This window comes from Lepidochelys kempii, chromosome 2 (genome assembly GCF_965140265.1).
Source record: "Lepidochelys kempii isolate rLepKem1 chromosome 2, rLepKem1.hap2, whole genome shotgun sequence".
NCBI classification, from domain to species: domain Eukaryota; kingdom Metazoa; phylum Chordata; order Testudines; family Cheloniidae; genus Lepidochelys; species Lepidochelys kempii.
Genome location: NC_133257.1, coordinates 31,613,437 through 31,632,375, shown reverse-complemented (window position 1 = coordinate 31,632,375; position 18,939 = coordinate 31,613,437).

Sequence of the window (18,939 nt, the reverse complement as noted above, 5' to 3'; positions counted from 1 at the left end):
TAGATTTAGTGGCCTATTTTTAGGCATTCATTTTTGCACATTAACCAAGAAATACTGTGTGCAATCAGTATTAGACTCCATCACAGCAGTCCCCTGTGTTTGCTGAAAAAGTACCGTACCTGGGCACTACAGTTCATTTTAGACAGTATCTACTCTTTTAAACTAAAAAAAATCCCTGTGCCACATGCCTTTTTTATGGGGCAATACATTATTTTTTCTGCCTAATGAGTTTCCTAAGAAGCAATTTGTGACTCAGTCACAATCTGATTCCTAGTTTCTCCCCCTGCTCTGGAGGGTGGACATGAAATATATACCGAGCCAGTCCTATAGGTGTTGCAGCTGTGCTGTGAGATGTGTTGGGGAAGAGGGAGGAGTCAAAACTCTAACCATTTCCTGCTCCCATCTTCCCACCCACCTACACAGAGGTGGGGGTAGTGGCTCTGCTAAGGCTGCTTCCTTTCCCCCATCTGCCACATTGCTACCTGCAATGCAGGTAGTCAGGAGAGCAGATTATGGGATTGCTTTACATCTCTTTACTCTCCTGGGTGGGCCATAATCGGGGCCTAATCACCTGCAAATTCAAATATCTTATCTCCTTTGTGTATTTACTTGATGACTTTTATTGTAATTGATTTTTTTTTATATTGTCAATAGAAGCTTGATTCAGTTTCTGACACATTGGGTTGACTGAAGTGAAAATAACTGAGGTCCTATTTGTTTATATTTTTCTAATAAAATCTGACATCATAGACATCATGATTGCAACTTTGCCTCAATTTAAATGTTTTACTATTTCTTTTCCTAAGCACCTTTGGGCTACTGCATATGTTTTTTTCTTGATAAGTTACAGGTTTTTAGAGGTTTCCCAAAATATTTACAGAGCAATGCAGAAACAACAACAACAAAAACCTATTAAAGCACACTTTTAAGCTGCACCTTCCTGAGATTTCACAATTCCCTGTTCAGTGCCTGCAATTGTCACCAGTCTTAAAAGTTTTGTTATATATAGAATATCAAAATGTTAAGCAAATTGCCAAGAAAGTGAAAAGTGACACTGAAATGTAGTGGCCAATAGAACACATGTATCTTACAGAAAGAAAATATTTATCACAAATATAATTTTGTTTGAGTGATAAAATGTGCTAAATTGGTAGATCTCTAAGCACATGCAAACTATTTAATATTTACATTAATCTCAAGGAAACGTCCTATATCATTCAATGGAAAATTATAAATTTTGCATAATTTTTTTAACAATTCTATAGAATATAATAGAAAATTGTATCTGTGTAGTAGAATTCTATAGGGTGATTATAAAAAAAAAATAAAAACATAGTTCTCTCTGCTAAATGTCATCAAATCCAAGTGTAATTTGCATAGAATGCTCTTGGTTTAACATATATTCACTTTCATAGAGTATGAGTTAATTCAAAGCCCCAAAAAGTATCCTAATTCCCCTCTACTCCCCCCTGAAGTAAAGGGATCCTAACACACTTCCCAAACATCCCCTTCAGTTAGAAGCCTGTTGAAGTAAAGAATCCTTTTAATGTGCTTGGAATGGCAGTAAACTAGTGCCAAGGGAAGTGTGTTCCAGGAGTAAGGGCCCTTTACTAAAACCATCCTGTCACCAGGCCTCTGGGCAGGGCCGACTCTCAGCACCAGCAAAACAAACAGGTGCTTGGGGCGGCACATTTCTAGGGGCGGCATTCCGGCGCCGTCCATGCCGCCCCTAGAAATGTGCCCCCGCCGCCCCAGATCGCCTACGCCTGCTCCCCTGAGCGTGCTGCGGCAAGGGAGGGGAAACCAAGCGGCGGCATGCTCAGGGGAGGTGGTGGAGTGGAGGTGAGCTGGGGTGGGGAGCAGTTCCTCTACCCTACCCCCAGCTCCCACCTGCTCCCCTGAATGCGCTGCCTCTCCCTCGCCTGAGAGGGAGCAGGGAGAAGTGGAGCGGCGGCGTGTTCAGGGGAGCAGGTGGAGTGGAGATGACCTAGGATGGGGGGTTGGGGAGGAGCCACAGGAAGCAATGTGGCATGCCCGGGGGAGGAGGTGGGGCTGGGATTTGGGAAAGGGGTTGGGAAGAGGCGGAGCCAGGGGCGGGGGCGGCACGGTGGTCATGAAAAAAAAGCAGGGGCGTCCAAAATTTTGTTTTGCTTGGGGTGGCAAAAATCCTGGAGCCGGCTCTGCCTCTGGGACTGCTAGTTTTAGCACTACTGATAAGTGCCATGGTGTAACATGAGGAGAGAGGCAGTCTCCAAGAGGACCTAAAATATATAGATGTTTAAGATCAATGCCACACCTTGGATTGCATCCAGAAATGAATTATAAGCCAATCACAGACTAACACAATTGTCCTATACGCCCTGTGAGAATCACCACTAGGTAGCAGGCAGCCACATCTGGCAGTGGGTGACATTTCCACATGGTCTCCAGGAGCATCTCCACCCTTATGGAAAAGTCTTATACAATTTCGTAGAAAAACAATCTTTATATTGAGTTTTAGTCATCCTCTAGAACTTTATAATGAAGAACTATATCCCTGTTATACAGTGTTACAGGATGGTTACAAAAACCTAAAGAGAAGATATAATTAAGTTCCATAGGATGTTAGTGTAATTTCTATGCAACCATATTAATCTCATCACTATTAAATTCTATGGACTTTTCCACATGAGCGCCTAGTGCACATTGCAGCAATTCTGTGGAGGTGACAAATGCAAAGTTAACTGTGGAAAGGTCTTCTTCTAACCAGATGAAGATGAAAAAGTATTCTTGGCTATCTGTTTGCTTGTAATTATAAAAGCTTCCAGAGATCTGATGGGATCCGCAGTTTGTGCACTTTTCTAACAAAGGATGAAATTCACCCATACACAGAGGCCCAGCACCGACATGGTTAATGAGCCTTTTTCTGGCTCTCTGAACAGGCGTGAATTATATCCCCAGAGCAGGCAGACTCTCCTATTACATCCAGTTGTTTCCAACAATTGATCAACATCACTTCTATCTTCTCTAGGCCTGAGGGTTTTTTTTTAAGTCCATATTCTACCAAGGGCTATAATGTGAGGGAAATTCTGAATGCATCTTGTTTCTGTTGATTGTATAGAAGTTGCTTCACTTTATTATAATGTGGAAAGGATAAGCAAGAGGACTCAGTGCTCTATGACTCAACTCAGCACAAATTAATTGAATAATGATTTTATTTCCCCTTAGTAATGGTTGAGGAAGTGCATATAAATTCTCATGGGCTGCAATTTATATTTTATGTGATAGGCATTTTATGTGAACACCAAGCTGCACACTCCTGAGGGTAAGAAGGTGGAAAGCAGATTTTAGAAGTTTCAGTGTGAACCTTGTGGAGTTTCTCCTAAGGGTTGTAACTTGCTTAAGGTACAGAAGAAATAACCTAATTCTCACCTGCCTTGCACCTGTAGTTGTCAGTGACAGCAGCAAAAAGTGGGTGCATAACTCTACCGAGCAGAATGGTGGCATTTTACACAGGTGTAAATTACTACAGGGCAGTGGGAAATCAGATCCATGGCTTCCAAAACTTGAGGAGCCTCTGGATCTGTGAGGAAATGGAAAGGGTAGGTTGTATACATTTTTCAACATACTATAGACACTATGAAAAGGAGTACTTGTGGCACCTTAGAGACTAACCAATTTATTTGAGCATGAGCAGCTCATGCTCAAATAAATTGGTTAGTCTCTAAGGTGCCACAAGTACTCCTTTTCTTTTTGCGAATACAGACTAACACGGCTGCTACTCTGAAACCTGTCATATAGACACTATGGCCTCCCTGTGAAGAGTTTGCCTCTCCCTTCTACATTTTTGCCCAGATCTTCCTCCCATTGCACTAGGGCTGCATTGGGAGCCCTGTCTGTCATCTGTTGCCCCACTGTGCTAGTACCCTACTTCCACACCCACAGTAGAAGTCATTTCAGAGTGGAAGTTAATCCTTCTGTCCACATTTACTTCCTCTGTAGGCGTTTTCCCGTCCCATGGTGATCATGCTGCAGGGAATGAGTGCTCCCTGGCCCTGTGTACCTCCAGCTATATCATCCATCTCTTCCTCACCCACCAGCACTGAAGCCCTGCTCACATGGCATAGCCACAGACTGGCTTCCATAAACTCTAGGCTTCCTCTCCTCTTGTGTCCTTTTGACCCATTATATCCCAATTTGGTGTCCTCTGGCCCTAGACAAATAGAGCTAATTAGTGGGATACTAAAGTTCAGTTTGACAAATTGTATGTATGGGTCTGTTGAAAGGGAAAATCAGGCAGCATGGGAATCAGGCTGAGAAAGGAAAGAAGAAATGCTGACAGACCAATCAGTCACCAGTCAAGCAGTAGGATCTGGGAATGGCTTGTGTGGCAATGAATGACAGAGCTAACATTGAGGCAGTGAAAGCACAGTACCAGCAGGGAATTGAAGAGGCAAAGAGAGAGAAATAAGAGTTGACAGGGCAAAGTGTTATCAGCTGCTGTCTGTTTGTTGAAATTCTTACCCATATGTGATATTCCTAGTTCACCCAGAGTGCTTGAAATCTAAGAAATATGAACTGTTAATAGGCAACTAGACTCAACTGCTCCCCACATCAACATAAGATTTGTGCCTGAGAAATGTATCTGAAAAATAACTTTTTAGGATAAAAGTTTGTTTCATCATTATTCAGAACCATTGCCATAGTACAGCACAAAAAAAGAACACAGAGAAAAGACAACGTTTGTAATAAAAGATAAAAGGAGGGCAATGAAAAGAAAGAAACATGGTGCTTAATAGACCTGGGGAAAGGTGGAGGGCAAGGATACAACCTGCAGCTCCATGTTCATAGGATCATCCTTGGATGGCTGTGTCTGCTATAGCTGTAAATTGCAGGGTATGTACTGTAGAGATCAATTCTTTATTGGTGGTGGCTAAGAATAGAGGTCTTTCTTCTCACTCTGATATCCATGGTGCCTGAGCAGTATGCTATACTATACAAAGCAAGTGACGAACTAATAGGTTTCATATCAGTAAAAGTACATGTTTGTTCATTTTTAAAAATGTTTGTCTTCATTATTAATTGATCACTCAGGAGAGTGGTAGGCACGTCATGTCACATATATAAAAGACCATAAACCACATCCTCAGCTGCTGTAAATCAGTATAGCCCCACTGATTTCTTTTGTGAGATTTCTTATTTTTCTTGCTTTTGATTAGGCTGGAAATATTATAGGCCTGTCATCTTGTGTAACAATTTCTACCTGGTAAATGTGAGTGCAAAGTTGGAGTAAACATAATTCTGATTTAGCAGCATTTTATATCCACTTTCCATGCACTCTGCACAAGTGTGAATGACTATGCAAGGGGTGAAATCCTGTTCCCATTAAAGTCAAACTTCCATTGATTTCAACAGGAATAGGATTTTCACTCAATCTTAAGAACATTGGCAAATCAGGCCCTTTGACCTCAAGGGATTTTGGTGCCTAGCTGCCACTTCAGATGCCTAAATCCAAATGTAGATCCTCAAAACCCCTACTTAGTTTCCACTTAGGTGTCTAGAGAATTTAGGCATGGACAGAGCTAAGTTTCTATTGGTAAAATCTCCATGGCACTTAGATTTCTGCCAGTGGAGATGCACACAGCTGCCTGAGTTCTGATGCCTAGTTCACACCTGAGCCTTGGCAGGATCCTCAAACTAGACATTCCTTCACCTTTCTTGCTTGCAGGGCCTAATCTGAGATGGGTGTCTGGAGGTTGCCTACCAGATTGGACCCTGCACAGAACAGCAGAGATGGTAATGCAGGTCCTTGTTTACCCTATAGCCCACTGGTGAGTGCACTCACCCAGGATCTGGGAGACCTAGGTTTAAATCTCCATTCTATCTGAAGTGGAGCAGAGTCTTGAATCAGATCTGTTGTTTTCCATGTAAGTGCCCTGAGCACTGGGCCATAAGGTATTTTGGGGCAAGTCTCCCTGTCTCTCTTGGTGAAGCTGTTCCACTTCTGGAACAGAGACGTGAGCTGGTGTCTCCTGCATCACAGGTGACTGCTGTAAACACTGGGCTATCAGGTAAATGGAGGGGCACCAACATCACAGGTCCTTTCTTGTTCTTTTCAGGAGAAAGGACTGGCCTGGTTTATGGCTCTAAATCCAGAGTGGAGATAGGTGCCGCCCTCTGGCCTAGAGTTAAGTGCCAAATACTCGTTGAGGGGCAGAACTTAGGCCAGATCCCTCTCCTCATCATTTCCTATTTGCTAGCCTAGGCAGCTTCCCACTCAGTGTTCTGGGTTTTGTGGGTCCTATTGTTAGGCTCCTAACTCTCCCATGCCTTGAATTGGGAGTTGCGGTGCCTCACTCAGGGCTATGGTTTAATGTTGGACATTGCAGTGCTGAGCCCAAATCTCCTTTTTGGATCTAGCCCTGTGAGATCGGTCTTTTGTGTGGAATTTCTACACTTCTTCCAGATGGCAGCTTTGGCAGAGAGAGCAACAATTTTTTTTTAAATATAATTGCAACTGAATAGTTCTAAATGTTCAAGAGGATGTTTGCCTTTATTTCATGTTCTGAGAGAGGGTTTAGATCAGTTATAGTCTTTATCCAGAATGGTTTTCTATCCTTAATTGTAACATTGCATATGGTGTTTTATTGTGCAGAACTGTAATAATAAAGAATAATAATAGAGCAAAAGTCTTACCTATTGGCTTTGGTACTATAATATATGGCTTTAAGCATCACAATAGGGAGGAATAATAAATTCACAAATTGCCATATTGAAACAGAGCAGTATTCCATCTAGTTCAGTATCCTGCTACCAAAAATGGCTAGAGCCAGATATTTCAAAGGAATGAATAGTTAACTGTGCGACAGACAGTTATGGGATAACCCAGAGAAAATATTCTCCCAACTCTCAATAGTTAGAGATTGGCTTATGCTCTGCAGTATGAGCGTTTATAATTGTATGCGCTCAGGTTAAGGCTCTGCTATGTTATCTGCAGTGTAAAACTGAAATCATTCATGTGTGTTCAGTGTGTCATTAACACTTCAGATAAACTAGTGGCTACATCTGGGGATTAGTTTCACTCAGGTCTGATGCCCACTTCTGCTGCTCACTGGATGCCCTGACACTGCTGTGTCTAGCTCTACAACTTGGGATGCTCCTTTGTGACTTGGCCCACTGCCCAGGTCACTACATGTTTTCCCCCATCCAGAGTATCTAAGTCCTTCCATATCAATGGTCTCAGACACTCTTCTCATGCACTGTCCTGATGGTACCACTTCCCCAGTGGCTGGTAAGGGAACTTGGGCTCACCCACTATTCTGGGTTCAAGTCCAGGGACCTTACACATGGCAACTGTGGTCTGCTTTCCCTCAGACCCTGTTGCTCCTTCCTAAAACTTATGATTCCTGCCCCTTCCGGGTGTGCCAGCTCTAACTCCCTCCTCCCATGGAGGGACTGCAGACAACTGAACACCCCTCCCTACTCCCAGGAAGGGACTGTGTAAGCCATGTGCCTAATAGGGAGCTCTCTCTTTAAGAGGCTTCCCCACTCTGAATGCTAGGGTACAGATGTGGGGACCTGCATGAAAACCTCCTAAGCTTACTTTTACCAGCTTAGTTTATACCTTGGGGAAGTTTTAACCTATTTTACCCTTGGATTTCCACTGCCACCAAACGTCTAACACCGGTATTATTAGGAAAGAGTTCGTTTGGAAACGTCTTTCCCCCCAAAATCCTCCCAAATCTTACCCCCTTTTTTCTGGCGAAGGTTTGATAAAAATCCTCACCAATTTGCATAGGTGAACACAGACCCAAACCTTGGATCTTAAGAACAATGAAAAAATGCATTCAGTTTCTTAAAAGAAGAATTTTAATAGAAGAAAAAATAAAAAAGAATCACCTCTGTAAAGTCAGGAGGGTAAATACCTTACAGGGTAATCAGATTCAAAACAGAGAATCCCTCTAGGCAAAACCTTAAGTTACAAAAATACACAAAAACAGGAATATACATTCCATTCAGCACAGCTTATTTTCTCAGCCATATAAACAAACAGAATCTAATGCATATCTAGCTAGATTACTTACTAAGTTCTAAGGCTCCATTTCTATTCTTTCCCCAGCAAAAGCATCACACAGACAGACCCAGACACTTTGTTTCTCCCCCCCTGCAGCTTTGAAAGTATCTTGTTTCCTCATTGGTCATTTTGGTCAGGTGCCAGTGAGGTTATCCTAGCTTCTTAACCCTTTACAGGAGAAGAGGTTTTTCCTCTGGCCAGGAGGGATTTTAAAGGGGTTTACCCTTCCCTTTATATTTATGGCAGAGGCTGTCAAGGTTCCTTCCCCACTCTGAACTCTAGGGTACAGATGTGGGAACCTGCATGAAAGACCCTCTAAACTTATTCTTACCAGCTTAGGTTAGACACTTATCCAAGGTACAAACTTTTCCTTGTCCTTGAAGGATATGCTGCCACCACCAAGCGTTTTAAACAAAGAACAGGGAAAGAGACCACTTGGAGATGTCTTCCCCAAAATATCCTCCCTGCCCCCCAGCCCTATACCCCCTTTCCTGGGGAAGGCTTGATAAGAATCCTCACCAGTTGGTACAGGTGAACACAGACCCAAACCCTTGGATCTTAAGAACAATGAAAAAGCAATCAGGTTCTTAAAAGAAGAATTTTAATTAAAGAAAAAGGTAAAAGAATCACCTCTGTAAAATCAGGATGGTAAATACTTAACAGAGAAGCCCTCTAGGCAAAACCTTAAGCTACAAACACACACAAAAACAGGAATACACATTCCCTCCAACACAGCTTATTTTACAAGCCATTAAACAAAAGAAAATCTAACATTTTCTAGCTAGATTACTTACTAACTTTACAGGAGTTGTAAGGCTTGCATTCCTGATCTGTTCCCGGCAAAAGCATCACACAGACAGACCAAACCCTTTGTCCCCCCCCGTCCAGATTTGAAAGAGTCTTGTCCCTGCATTGGCCATTTTGGGTCAGGTGCCAGTGGGGTTACCTTAGCTTCTTAACCCTTTACAGTGAAAGGATTTTGCCTCTGGCCAGGAGGGATTTTATAGCACTGTATACAGAAAGGTGGTTACCCTTCCCTTTATATTTATGACAGAGGCCCATTGTGGGAGTATGAGTGAGTAGTGTTTGGGTCAGCAGTTCTTGAACTGTTGGTTGGGACCCCAAAGTGGGTCATGATACCATTTTAATGGGGTCACTAGGGCTGGCTTAGACTTGCTGGGGCCTAGGGCCAGAGCTGAAGCCTGAGCCCCACTACCTGGGGCCAAAACCCAAGGGCTTCAGCCCTGGGCAGCAGGGCTCAGGTTATAGGCTCCCTGCTGGGGCTGAAGCCCTTGGGCATTGCCTTGGGCTCCCCACCTGGACTGGCGGGGCTCTGGCTTTGCCGCAGGCTTCAGTTCTCCCTCCTGGAGTCATGCAGTATTTTTTGCCTACACAAGGGAGTTGTGATGCAATGAAGTTTGAGAACCCCTCGCCTGGATCATTGTTGCTTAGCAGATTTAATTCTCCACATCCAGAAGCTTCTGGAATTGGGTGTGGTAGTTTTGGGTCTGCTCCAGTAGGTTCCCTATTGCTGAGGTCAGGCTCCATGACGGCAAGCAGTCAGGGCAGCTGCTTTACAAAGGGCCACATGCCCTGGTGTGAGCTGGGAGAAGCTGAGCCCAGGAACAGAAAGCAGGCTGTTGTCCCAACTCTGAAGCCTTTTGCAGCAGGTTAGTGATATTGTTAATCCCCTTAAAAGGAAGCAAGGGCAATGTTAATTATAGAAAGGGAAAACTAGGTGGGAAAAATAACTTCTTCTAATTGCATACTTCGCATGTTTTAATTTTAGCCAACCTGCTTCAACTAAATTGTCTCAACTAGTATGATTCACCAACATTTCTTGAAATGTAGTAATGGGAAAAGTCATTTATATTTTGCTACTCTCAGTTTTGTATTTTCTTGTAACAGGGCTTTTTTTAAAAAAGAAATCTATACACTTAACTGAGCGGTTGGTTAATCAGTTAGCTGTCTGGCTAATGGTGCTTTCAGCAGAAGAGGAAGAGTCTGCATGGATTCCAACTGCAGATTCCTACAGGGAAGATGTTGTTTTCAACTCAGACTGTATAGATTTGGTGATCAAAGACTCTGAGACTCAAGTGAACTCAACCTAAGCTTTTGGGAACTCTGTTTCTTCTCGCTGTGTTTCTGTGGGGACTGAACTGTTTAGATTTTAATTTGTTTCCTTTATTTATGTATAACTGAAAATAATGTATGTGGATTATAAAATTGGCATGTTATGTTGTAAAAATTAATTTTATGATCAAGAAAAAATATAAAGTTATTTAATTAAATTAATTCTTTAGATCCTTTTGGGACTTGAATGTGGGGAAGCTGACCCTGTACAATCCTTGCTGAAAATCCTTAGAAATTAATTCTGGATCTCCAGCTACTTTTCTATGGGAGCTGTTTTTTTAGGCACTGGAAAAGGGCAATGAAGTGAACTTTAGCACATCCAAAGGTTACAACTGCTGCTACTTCCCTCTCTGGTGCCAGCTTCCTGCCTTTATAAATCTGGCCCACGCCCTTCCCCAGCAAATTAGGCCTTAGCACTCCCTGGTTTACCTCCAGGTGCAACCTATAGGTTAATTGGCCTAATTTACCCTGTCAGGCCTTGTGTGTGTGTGGGGGGGGACACCCCATCACATTTATATAAATGCTCAAATAACGTTTCAGTTAAAATGTCAAGCACTTGAAAATTAGGACATGCCAGATTTATGATTGTCTGAATACTTAATTTGGCACCCTTCTGCATCTCACCTGTGCATTGACTGGGGCAGGGATCCTGTGGAAAATTGTGTGATCACATAATTAATGATCTCAATGCATACAGATAGGGGACTGAATTAAGGTCACACTAACAACGTTAATTCTGGCATTTCCTAACTTTTGAGTACTTGAATTTTTAACCGTAAGGTTCTTTAACTTAGTTTTCTAGGTTTTGAAAAAAAGCAAATTGAAAAAAGATTCTGTAGCATGGAATCATAGTGACACCCCCACGGTTCATCATCAGGGTTAGAAGCTCTAGAACTACTGCTCAGACCTCTGCTAATGAGCTAATGAAATAACTGATAGCAACTTATTTGGTTTCCACCTCTGCATGAAATAGCTCTAGAGGAGAAAGAGGCAGATCCATTGCCAGTGGGTTTCACAGATATTTAGTAACAGCAGATGGATGGTGTCACCGTGTCTCAGTGGGGCACAGTTGAGAAGGCCAGATTCAGGACAAGCTGCTGAGAAATAGGGCAAACTCACCCCAAACTAGTAGTTAATTTCTCATTAGATTATACTAAACCAGTAACAAAAGTAAACTTCTGTCTCACCACACTGGTTAAAAGGAAGTCAAAAATGCAGTCTAAGGCATTCCAGCCTTTGTCTCACCACCAGTGGACTCTATGATGAGTGGTTACTGAACACGAGTTTAATCAAAAATAGGGTATTTAAATCCCAAAAGATCAACACACACTTAACCAGGTCAAGATATAATTCTCATCTTGCCCAATAATCATGCTGATGCCAATCCTTCAGAAACTCAAAACTAAATGTTTAATAATAAAAAAAAGGAATAAGAGTTTATGAAGGTTAATAGATCATATGTATACAAATAGTTGCAAAGTTCTTAGAACAGGTTTGTAGAAGTGATGGAATAGACTTCTAGCCTGTAAAGTCTCTCTGGTAAATTCCAAAAAGCATTCCAGAGGGGAAAATGGAGATATGTCAGGGATCTTTTATATCTTCTGCCATGTGCTTGGAAATTTACTGTCCCAAAACAAAGCTCGCAGCCCAGTTTGTGGAAAGTCACTGGATCAGGATGGAGTCCAGGTTCACATGAGCATATCACATGTGCTTATTTGGTTTGATGACTCACAGTGGGTAGCCATGGCCCATATTCTTACTGAGGTGTCCAAAGGAAGAGCTATCTGGGCTGAATGGGTTTCTTCTATGGTCCATTCTGAGAGCTAAGTGTCTTTGATGGACCATCAATACATAGCTGTGTGGCCTCAATATAAATTTTATCTGGTAGGTGTTACCCAGGAATACAGCACATATGTACGATGCCAGTACATGGCCAATATTTATAATTTCAGATTAAAAAAAGATACATATAAACAGGATGATCATACTAGCAAATCATAACGTTTCCACTGACACCTTACACTTTCTACAACAGTTGTTGCAATTGTAAAACAGTGGCAATGTCAAGGATATAAATGTCATACTCAATCATACAGCATCACAGATGGTGAGACATGGGAATATTGATTTCCATTCCAGGCTCTGGAAGGGAGTGTTCTCTAGTGCACATATACTCCTCTGCCTGTTTTCCTTCAACCTTGACACCTTCTGTCCCTCCCATTCCAGTTTATGTCTGTTCTTACCCCAGTCCTGTCTCTTCCACACCCCTTGCTCCTTGTCTGAGTCCCATTCTCCTGGTCAGCCTAGTCTTAGTTAGGGTTTCCAACCCTCCTGGTTTTACTGGGAGTCTCCTGGAATCAGGTTCTAATTTCCCAGAGGCTATGATGCCAAACTGGAAGATTTTAGGAGCTAAAAGTCCTGCGGCACAGCAGGGCTAAGGCAGGCTCCCTGCTTACCCTGGTCCCTTGCTGCTCCTGGAAATGGTCGGCACATCCCTGTGGTCCCTGGGGGAAGCAGGGGGTCTCCATGCACTGCCCCCGCCTCGAGCGCCGACTCCTCAGCTCCCATTGGCTGGGAACTGCAGCCAATGGAAGCTGTGGGGGCAGTGCCTGCAGGCAGGGGTAGGGCAAGGAGACCCCAACCCCCGCAGGAGCTGCTGCTAGAGGGATGTGCTAGTCCCAGAGCCCACACTCTGCACCCAAACTCCCTGCCAGAGCCTGAACCCCCTCCTACACCCCAACCCCCTGCCCCATCATGGTGAAAGTGAGTGACGGTGAGGGAGAGCGAGTGACCAAAAGAGGAATGGGGGCTGGAGTGAGCGGGGGAGGGGGGGGTGGAAGTGCCTTGGATCAGGGGTAGGGGTGTGGCCTTAGGAAGGGGTGGGGCAGGGCAATGGTGTTTGGGTTTGTGCAGTTAGACAGTTGACAACCCTAGTCTCAATCTCTACTCATCCCAGTCCCAGTCTCCCACTTCCCCTAGCTTAGTGACTCTCCCAATCAACTGGTTCACAGTTGCACCCATTTCCCTCACTATTGCAGGATTGCTGTCTGTCGGAAAAAAAAACAAGCTAAAATTAGAGTATAACCAGATTGTGGCACTGATTTCTCCTCCACTAGGAAGTGGACTTACAAGTCCCCATAATTATGTTACTAATTGGCATAGGGGAACACTGGTGTCAGTGATAGGATGCTGGTGTCATAAGATACACAATACGGAAGCAAAATGGGAATAGCTCTGTCTAATCTAGTCTTGGTAATGTATCAATATTTATAGATAGTGAATATCTGTCTATGTAGGTACAGATGCAATCATAGAAATTAAAAACTTGCCACTTTTCTTAAAAAACTGTAACAGACCATACCTATTAAGACAGGCTCCAGATCCATGATGGCCCTATTCCTCAACAGAGCCCAGAATAGAGGCATTTTGGGAGTTGTAGGCCTCACAGCAAGGAATTCTGGGAAGGCAGACCATGAGTAAATGCCTCCTTTTCCTCAGAGGGATGAAGACCTTAGGCCGGCTCTGCTTCTCTCTGCTGAATTACTAGCAAATGTAAAACAGCTCTGGGACTCTCCAATCAAAGGGCTGGGAAAGAGCCTGGGAGTGAGTTTAGGAAGAGCCATTAAAAGAGCATAGGAAGAGATTGAAAGAGGCTGCCAGATAAATGGGTATGCTATTCCAAGTAGGGGGTGTCATTTGGCTAAAGAGCCAGGCAGGGATATTCTAAAATGAAAGCTAAGGGACTACAGTGAAGGAAGTAGACCTGGGAAAAGAGAAACAGGAAGAGTCAATGGTCAGACCTGAAGCCTGCTTCATTGTATAGGAATTAAGGATGGAGTGCCCCGGTGGGTTTGACTATGGTTCTGGCGGTGGCTATTAGATTCTGAAGGAGGAGGAACAGTTGGAAGATTCATTCAGCACACAACCCAAAGAGAAATTAGGTAAGACTAGCTAGTTGGACTTCCGTTTGTGACTTTAGTTTGGACTTTTATTTACTTGGGCCTGAAGTTTGTAGTTCAGACAGAGAGATAAGCCAGCTTACCCAAAAGATTCTATTTAGGGTTGTTGTTTTTTTTGGTGGTGTTCTACATGTATTTTCTCTTCAGCACTTTGTAAAGAAAGGCCTACTGAGAATAAAGTACCCTTCTTTGAAAAGGAGGGAGACAAGAAACAGTGTTAATAAAACGTAAACACCTCACCAAAACTATTTTGTTTATTTAATTAACTTGCACAAGGTTTTTCTGGAGTAAAAAAAGAGGTATACCTTCTCTGAAAACCTACAGTATGATCCACACTGACATATAGTCATTCATCTTATGCACAGGAGACCAGATTTTTTTTTTAAAATAGCAGTTTCTGCTAAGATCACACATGTGCTCCATTCTTCTTCATGCTTCCAGGCAAAGTCATAAAGTGTGGAGTGGCTGCGATCGGCTCTCAGTTCCCTTTTAGCCCCCCCGCCCCCCCCCCGGGGCTGCAAGAGAGAATCTAGCGAGTGTCTGGCCTGCTAGTCCTACTGAGGTTCAAACTCATCCTTTCCTTGGATTGCTTGGTGAAGATAATCTATCCTCATCCTTCTTACCCTCTATTTTCTTTAATTTGGACCAAAAAAAGAAGTTTTGTACAGTGGGCCGAGGCGCCTCAGGATAATTGTCATGTTGACCTCTAAACCTCAGGGTTTAAACCCTATGTAAGGCTCTGGCTTGTCCCCCAGCTCATGAAGGGCCAACTACCATGCCAAGTCTTTCTCTAGGCACAATTCAATTTCCCAAATGTAGACAAACAAACAAAAATAGATCCTCAGCCCACCCTGGGCTACAGCCTTGTCTTTGCCTTTCTCAGTCCCTCCTGCTTCAGGGCCTATTGCAGAATTATTTTGTGCTCTTTTCACTAAGCACTGCCTCTCATGGTTTTCTCCCTGGAGCCATTTTTCCCAGCAACTTCTCACTGCCTCCTCTCCCAGGGAACTTCCTGCTCCTGCTTCCTTATTGATAGTCTGGCTCTTACAGCCTTAGGTGCTGCCCTACATTCTTAATTGGCCAAAGAGGAAACACCTGTTCCAGCACAGGAGACTTGGACATGCTTCATTTAAAGGAGCCAGCTGCCCTTTAGTACCCTGCTCAATCTGCAATGGACTCATCCCCCTGTCAATGGGCATACTCACTCCCTGTTTTTATGTAGAAAAGCAGCACATCTCTCCTAAGTGTTGGGTGCACAAATTGTTCTACTCAAGGACTTGCAAGGTGAATAATGTGTGGCTGAAGCTACGTGCCCTCAAGTAACTGACGTGCATCAGGTCAGATCCAGAGGAGGTGACCACTTCCAAATAACTGAAAGGGTCATCAGCTTGTGCTTTCTCAAGGAGGCCTTCCTTCTGCAGTGGAACAGGTCTTCTCCACACCTTTCCCCGAATACCCCTGTTTCCTGGGGTGATTTCCAAGGTAAAAAGAAATAAAGCCATGGTCATTCTTGTAGCTCCTTACTGGATAAAGCAGATTTTGCTGATAGAGCAATTACAGATGTCCATTCAGCCTCTGATCCAGCTCCCAGATTGCTTGGACCTGATTTACCACATCATTGCCAAATCCTGCATCCAGACTCAGTCACTGCATCTGATGGCATAGCTGTTGGCTGACGGGGGGAGGGATAGCTCAGTGGTTTGAGCATTGGCCTGCTAAACCCAGGGTTGTGAGTTCAATCCTTGAGGGGGCCATTTAGGGATTGGGGGCAAAAATTGGGGATTGGTCCTGCTTTGAGCAGGGGGTTGGACTAGATGACCTCCTGAGGTCCCTTCCAACCCTGATATTCTATGATTCTATGCCTACACTGCAATTAAAAATCCATGGCTGGGCCATGCCAGCTGACTCGGGATCCTGGGCTTAGGCTAAGGAGCTGTTTATTTGCAGTGTAGATGTTCAGGCCTCCAGAGCCCTGCAAGGTAGGAGGGTCCCAGAACTCAGGCTGCAACATCTATACTGCAATTAGAGAGTCCCTTAGCTGGAAACCTGTGAGCCCAGGTCAGCTGGCACGGGCCAGCTGGGGGTGTCTAATTACAGTGTAGATCAGGGGTTCTCAGGACAAATTATTTGGTGGCCTCAGAATGTGGCCACCAACTCTTGCTGGTGGCCGCTCTCACACTTTTTCTTAAAATACTTAATTAGCTTTAGGAAAAAACAAATAAATATGCACATATACATGTCCAAATCATTGTAATTTATTTATTGCTAACTAGGAAGTCTGCTGTGAAAAGTGATACTTGTATGTTTGTTAATACAACTTTTCACAGCAGACTGACTCAGCCCTGGGAAGTCTGGGGACAAATTAAGCCCTGGATGGGTGATCGGGGAAGGAAGCAAGGGCCTGGGGCAATGGGGAGTGGTGGAGCCTGAAGCCTTGCAGCTGGAGCCCAAAGCCTCACAACCAGAGCCTGCCTCCCTGCCACCACCGGGCTGAAGCCCAAATCCTGAGCCCCCCAGCCCCTGGAAAAATGGGGAACTCTCCAGCTACCCAACTCTTGCTGGAAGCCTGAGAAACCAATACCAAGACTGTGCATCCAGGAGCACCAGGGAGGGGGAGGGGCTGCTTCTCCCCCCCATACTCCTCCAATCACACCCCAGAAGGCTGTGGCCGCAAGAAAGCCCCTGGTGTCCGCATGCGGCCACGGTGACTGCATTTGAGAAATGCTGGTGTAGATATACACTGAATCCCATGGACAGAGACTGCTCCCTACAAGTCCAGGAAATCCTGGAACAAAGCACGGAAACCTCTTCTCAATCGAAGGGGTTCTTGACACAGACTGCGCAACACCGTCTGGACCCCATGCTGGCCCTGATACCAAAGATCCTTGGCTCCTTTTTGCACTTAAAGCAGACTGGCTGTTTGCTCATTTTGATTATCTTTAGAATATGACTTTGATGGGATATGGCTGCAACCAAACAATTCATTTTGTGTTTTAATTAGCCTGGCTATATAAGTATTTTAATTGTGTCTCAACTTCAGAATCATAGCTGGCATTCGTTTGCCCACAGCACAAGTTGCAAATGACTTGCAAATTTAGAATTTAATCTAATCACAATTATCTAAAAGTCCCTCAGTAGATGAGATAAGGTAAAGTGAATGATGATTTCTTATCCAGCATAAATATATGCTGGATCCTTGTTTAAGTCATCTACCAGACTGACAAAATAGTGCCAAAATATCAGCCAGGCTAATGATATGTAACTTCCAAACTCAAGAGGGGGGAAATGGCTCTGTTTCACTGTTCCTGTGATTGAATTTTCTGGTTTGAAATGTCTAAAGACTAAACCATTTCCCTTATTTAGAGTATACATCACTTAATTACATTTGTTCTACATTGTAGGATCAGAACCCATCGCTGTTCCATAGCTAGAAATTGTATTTGGGGTCTGAGTGAGATTGAAAAGAAAATAGTGCAACTGTCTGACAAATTTATAAAACCTAATGTCTTTCTTGGTTAATGAACTGTCTCCTTGAAAGCTTCAGTCTCACTTTTCACTGAGAAGTAGCAAATGCAGTGCTATACAGAAACTGCTGGCAAAGAATAAGCATAGACCCATGAGACACCTAAGTTCTGTTGTTGTTGAATGTTTTGAAAAAAATAACCAATTGATTTCACAGGAAGGGAGTTCAAAATTATGATACAAATTGTCAGTTCAGTAACTTGAATCCATTCCACAACCAAAAGCAATGTGTTGATACTATAGTTTGCATTTTATTGAAAGCATAATGTACAATAAATATGTCATGCTATATGAATTTAATGTGAGTAGTTATCCAATACACAGGGAAACATCAACATCTGTTCTTGATTCATCTGACAGTGATATTTTATTTCAGTTATGATACTGTCATGTACGTGACATCATATATGCAGCATTTTGTCGTGTAATTTATAATAAAATGGTAGACCAATGTGATGAAATGTAATAGTTCATGATGCACAATAAATAACAATTGCTTGTATGCAATCAATATGACACAGTATGTCATGTCAAAACATCTTGGGGAAGATGAAATCACATTTTCATTTACCACATGCACATATTTATTGCTTTTTGTATGAAAGATTATTTTTAAATAATGGGCAACATAATTTGTTACAGTGATGCTTATGTTTTGAATTAAGTATTGAAATAATTATGTTTACAATATATTTGTTTTGAAGTTCGCAGCATCTAGTGTTGGTGTCTACTCTAACTTTTTGAGCAGCACAAGTTTTTTTTGAGTTCAGATACCTATAATGACAATCCTTCATTCAGTGCATACCTAAAACTCCTATAGAATGCTGTTTGGATCCTGAGACAGAATCTTTCCATTACAGTAAAATAGTGAGACGTTCTTTTATACTGACTAGTTTTAGTGCTTTTATAAAGGTCCATATTTCTCCAAGAAATAAATATAAGTTCATAATTCCTTCTGCAATATTCCTGCAGATAAAGGGCTTGATTATCTTCCTACTTACACTTGTGAAACTCAGGAATAATTCCATTTTAATCGATGGAGTTACACCAGTTTTGCACCAGGGTAGGAGGAAAACCCTGCTCAAATACCTTCATCGTAATTTAAAAAGTTGTTGGCAACTTCTGTTTCATATGCTTTCTCCCTTATCTTGCTGTGCTAAATGATCTGAAAACAACTAAGTATTATGAAAACACTCAGTTTGGATTAACACGTCTGACTTTTTAAATTAAATATTAATTTGCCATAAATCACTAACTTGAATCTACTAAGTT